The following is a 6,000-nucleotide window of genomic DNA, read 5'->3' on the forward strand; positions in this document are numbered from 1 at the left end:
GAAAGCAGAAAACCACAGCTGCTCGAGCTGTTAACAGATAGCAGGAGCAGCACCAGCCCCTCCTTCCCATGAATGTCTCTCTCCTCGCCCCCACCCTCAATTACATAATTGAGGATAACGTTTTCAAAGCATATGGGCCGGAGGTATTATTGTCTCATTAAAACTTTAGGTAGGAAACAATTGAGCATATTCTCACACACATTTCTGCCTTGGTCTCTATAACAAATGTTTGTAATTAGGGAATGCTATAAACAGTTTATTAAATAATACATGAAGAGAAAAGCTTGACGAGCTCAAGAAGGTAACAGAGGTTATGGATGGTGACAATTGAGCCACAGGATGAGTGATGAAGGATGGCTCCTCATCTCCTTGACAACTAGTCAGCTTGGGCAGTTCAAGTTGGCGCTGGTATTAATGCACACACCATCCAAAAGAAAAAAGAGCTCAAAAGTTGTTAAAAAAAAAAAAGATTTTTGGGGGAGTCTTTCTTTGCTAGTGATTATGTTCTAGAGCAGGGGTGTCCAAAAGTTTTTGGCAGGAGGGCCACATCATCTCTCTGACACTGTGTCAGGGGCCGGGGAAAAAAAGAATTAATTTACATTTAAAATTTGAATAAATTTACATACGTTTACATAAATGTATATATTAAAGATGAACTTCTATAAATGAATGAAAGGCCTTGAGCAAAGCAAGGCTGGCCTTTCCTTTGCTGCCACTACTGCATCACAGATTTGAAACAGCAAGCAGTGGAGGGAGCCCTCATCCCACAGCTCATGCAAGAGGTCAAACAGTCACCCTCACGCTGAGAGCAGTTGCGTCGGGCCAGTGTGAGCTCCAGCAAATCTCTGGAGGGCCAGATGTTCATTGGAGACTGGGGGCTCCCTGAGGGCCGCATTGGGAGTCCTTGAGGGCCACAAGTGGCCCCAGGGCCGGGCTTTGGGCACCCCTGTTCTAGAGTCTAACAAAAGCCACCTCTGCATGGGTCAGGTGCTTCATAAGGGAGTGCTCTGATGCTGCCACCTTTTTTACTGGCCTTGATCATAGGAAGCTGCTGCCTACTGAGTCAGACCATTGGTCTGTCTAGGTCAGTGTTGTCAACACTGGCTGAGCAGCTGACAGACAGACTCATGTCTGTCATGAGTTCAGACAGATGTATTTCTCCACACTACCTGGAGATGCCAGGGACTGAATCTGGGGCTTATCTGTGCAAAGTATGTGCTGCATTCAACCTCTGAGCTTCATCCCCAAGGTTGTGTGTCATTAAGCCATTTCTGCCCAATGCTGCATAGATGGAACAGGGACCAAATGTGTACACCTGTGGGCCAGGCAAAAATGGGTTATTAATAAGAGCCTGGCAGGCAGAAATGGAGCACATGACATTTTTCCAGACTCAGAGATGAAATGAAATAAAAGCTTCACCAGCTAGATTTGTGTGTTTGTCAGGATGATCTTAAAGGCACAGGATCCAGCAGAGAGGGAAGGATGGCAACTCTGCCCTCGATCCCAGCCTTGGTAGAACTCCTTGGCTTACAGTCTTTAATGGGCTGCACAATCTGTCCAAAACATTTGGTCAGAATTAAATCTCTGACATCTGGCAAGTCAGACATCTACGCGTAATATCGGCAGGTATCTTGTTGTCTTGTGTGCTCCCTGAGGCATTTGGTGGGCCACTGTGAGATACAGGAAGCTGGACTAGATGGGCCTATGGCCTGATCCAGCGGGGCTGTTCTTATGTTCTTAAGTCTACTTTGCATAACTTGAACGAGATATTGACACAGCTATATTTACTATACTCTGGCATTTCCTATATTTCATATACATCTAACAAAGGGTTGCTGCTCATGCAATATTTTGGTTCAGTTACATGATTAGTCCAATTGTTTGCACTTATCCTTTTGTTCATAAGAGCTTACACAGGGCCAATACAAAAGAGACAGTGTCTTTAAACATGTGCAGAATGCATTTTCCTCATCAATGAATATCAGTACTGCACTTCCATACATCCAGGGTCAGAGAGTTGGGCTTTCAGGCTAGGCAAGCTTGATACCTAGAATAACTCTCTTAGAAATTATCCACTGTTTATGTCCTACTCCATAGTCCCAAGACATAATAAAAACATGGAGATGTCCTCCAACCCTCAGGAGCAGCTGGAGGAAGGAAGAGGGGCTGTAGTTGGAAGTGATGGATTGGAAAACTTATGCATCACAGTGCATGGGGCTTTGGATCTCAGCCGTAGTACTGTAAAGCATTTCCATCACCCTGTTTTTCCCAATTTTTATATTCATGGGCTTCCTGCATGGCCAAGATTGTGTCTTTAGGGATGGTCTAACCCAGTGTTTCTCAAACTGTGGGTTGGGACACACCAGGTGGGTCACACCAGGTGGGTCACAAGCCAATTTCAGGTGGGTCCCCATTCTTTTCAATATTTTATTTTTAATATGTTAGACTTGATGCTACCCTGGTATCTGACTGCATTTGGGGAAATGTTACAGACTTATACTTTTAACAAGCTACTATAAATATTATTTTAACAATGACAGTAAGTGGGACTTACTCCTGGGTAAGTGTGAGAAGGATTGAAGCCTAGCATTGTTAAAATTTTTCCTGCTTGATGGTGTCACTTCCGGCCATGACATCACTTCCGGCGGGTCCTGACAGATAAAAAGTGGGCCCCGGTGCTAAATGTGTGAGAATCACTGGTCTAACCATTCAGCTGTATAGGCCAAGGAAAAAGGTACCAGACAAATTTCTGGTGTGTGTGGTGTTCATGTATGGAAAGTTTCTAATCCTGCTCTCATAGGAGCAAGAGTCCATGCAGGAGTGAGGGAAATTACTGTGTATCTTCTGTTCCTGCCTCCCGGAGCTTCTTTGGAAAAATAGAAAAACCAGGAAGAGGAACCATGGTGGGAGGGGGTGAGACCGGTGGAGCCCTATCCTATCCTCTGTGTTGAGCTGCAAAATAGCCAGTGTAGACTTGAACAGCCCCTTTGCGGGAAAGTCCCCTTCACCTGAGGAGACCTCTGCAGCCCTGGCAGTGCTGCTGAGTGCAGCAGTAGCCATTTTGGCACTTTGGGATAGGACTGGGTTGCACAGCCCTCCATTCCTTCTTCCTGATTCTTATTAGATAATTGGTGCTATCACCAACACGCTGAGTCCAGCTTGTGCACGAGCAGCGCAGCACCAGTTTTTGGACTAGGGTTTTCAGCTCAAGGAAATGTATCCAGCAGCTGCTTTAACATGCAATGCCTTCTGCAGGAATGTCTTTAACAGTGCTCCCATATTTTATTTAATCTGTTAGGAAAGCAATTTTGCAAAAAGAAAAACAATCTTTTTCACAGCAAACAGTACTGTATTTCTAGTGCTGAGTTGTGTTATTGTTAGCATGTAAACTCTTTAAAGGGGATCTGGTTTCAGGCAAAGATGTGTGTGGGCATTGACTTGGCCATGGACATTTGAAATTATTTACATTTCTCGCTTTCAGGAACTGCCCACTTTGCTCTAAATGCAGTGAATAGTTGAAGTCAATTCAAAATGCCCTTCAGATGGCTTGCACCTCCCTGTGAGTTTCAGACACATAACTTTGGCACATCTTGTTTGAAAATGTGCAGAAAATGAAGCAATTCTGTTGACTCACGTCCATAAATTAAAAGAAAAGAAAAGAAAGAAACTTTAGGGTATGGAGACACAGAACATTAGGCAGCCTAGTTTGGGTATTAAATGTTGGAGACAAGAGAACTGATGATTTTATTCATTTGTTGCAGGTAATTAGAAATATGCCCAAATGACCTGAGAAGATATCATATGATTATTTTTTTTTTAAACTTGAAGCAGGATACTTCTGTGTGAAGCTCAGAAAGGCCTCACATTCATAGTAGCGACAGAAAACATTACAGCAAGCCTGTGCCCGTGCAGAAGATGGAAATGTCTGAGTGGACTTATTGAGTCCACAGCTCTATAGCAGAGGCACATGGGTTGGGATTGGATTATGCTCCTGATGTGCTGTCCCTGAAATGTGTGCCACAAACTGTCACTGGAAGCAACCTGTTCCACTCTGAGTCAACGTGGGGCCAGTCATGTGCTCCAAATGTTCACAATTACTTGAGATTTTTGTGTTTTTGTATGTGAGAAAATGGCATTGGGTGGTATTTATATTCTTTGCTTTCTTCAGCTGTTCAGAGGTTATTTTGATCTATCTATCGACCGACCGACCGTCTGTAGATTTTATCATAGCACAGTGTTCCCCAGACTCTGGGCCATAATTTCAGAAGGGGTTTCCCTACCAGCAGAAGTGGTCATAAAATATTTATTTTAGAATGATGAGAATTTTGGTTTCCAGTTATAAAATAAGTAATGTTTTAAGATCTGGCTGTGGAGTAAAACCAAAACTGTAGCTGAATTAGATGTTTTTGTGACTTCACCTTTGAATGTATTCTTCTTCTTTTTGTATCTCCTACTAAGCACACCTGTGCATCCCTTTTATCATTAGGATAAGCGCATGTGCATGGAGGTGACATCACAGCAGTCTTCCCCTACCCGACCACTGTGCATTTATTAGAATATGTGTACAGAGCCTCAGGTACACAGCTGTATATGAAGAGGGCTCTCTCTATGCCAGACTGGCTCAGCCATAAAGTGGAATGCTTTGAGCAGGGAGTTGGAGGAAACAGTGAACTGATGGGGACTGCCCCATATCCTCTGTCCGCCCACTGACCACCCATTTGCCTCAACCTTCACTCTGATCCTCATCCTCTGAGAGTGAGAAGAGAACTGGGGGCAGTGACAACCCACTTCTTCCACTAGTGCCTCTGCTGCAAGCAATCACAATGGGGCTGCTGGAGAAAAATGAAGCGAGGTGTCTCAGGTAAGATAACCAGATGGGTAACAATGTAAGTGTCCTTACTTTTACCCATTGTTTAGAATTTTGGTAGGTGCAGCTTTTTATAATAATAAATAATAATAACAACTTTATTTTTACCCCACCTTTCTCCCCGAAGGGACTCAAGGCGGCTTACAACAGGTTAAAACAGATTAAAAACATAATTTAAAAACAGATAAAAGCATATTAACACATATCATAAAAACAGTAGTCAGATAAAAAGTAGTAAAAAAGTAAAAAGAGCATAGAGCAGCAAGTCATAAAAGAATCAGGCCTGTACAAAATTAAAAGATTTTGAAAAGATGTTAAAAAGACTGAGAACTCAGAAGGCTTATTTAAACAGAAGGGTCTTCAGGTCTTGCTGAAAAGTCTCAAGAGAGGGAGCCATTCTTAAGTCAAGGGGAAGGGAATTCCATAGCATTGGTGCCACTACTGAGAAGGTCCTATTTCTAGCCTCCGCCCCACGTACCTCCCTAGGGGGTGGCACTTGTAAAAAGGCCTTCTCTAATGACCTAAGAGGACGAGCCGGATTGTACAGGAGTAGGCAATCTCTAAGATACCCTTGCCCAGAGCAGTATAGGGCTTTAAAGGTCAAAACCAGCACCTTGAATTGGGCCTGGAAACGAATGGGCAGCCAATGTAGCCACTGGAGAAGCGGACTGACAGAGTCGAACCACCTACCTCCAGTAACCACATGGGCCACCACATTCTGCACTAGTTGCAGTTTCTGAACTGTCTTCAAGGGCAGCCCCACATAGAGCGCATTACAGTAATCTAACCTCGATGTCACTGAGGCATGGGTCACCGTGGCCAGGTCTGCACAATCCAAGTACGGCCGCAGCTGGCGCACCAACCGAAGCTGAGCAAAGGCCCCCCTAGCCACAGCCACCACCTGGGAATCCAGGAGCAGCTGCGAGTCCAGGTGGACCCCCAAGCTGCAGACCTGCTCCTTCAGGGGAAGTGCAACCCCATTCAGTGCAAGCTGATAGTCCAGCACCTGCATCGAGGATTTCCGAACCAGGAGAGCCTCTGTCTTATCTGGATTTAATTTCAGCTTGTTAGCCCCCATCCAGATCCTCACTGCCTCCAGACAGCGCTCCAGGCCCTCAACCGCCACCCTGGAG

Source organism: Tiliqua scincoides, chromosome 1 (assembly GCF_035046505.1).
Source record: "Tiliqua scincoides isolate rTilSci1 chromosome 1, rTilSci1.hap2, whole genome shotgun sequence".
In the NCBI taxonomy this organism is placed as follows: domain Eukaryota; kingdom Metazoa; phylum Chordata; class Lepidosauria; order Squamata; family Scincidae; genus Tiliqua; species Tiliqua scincoides.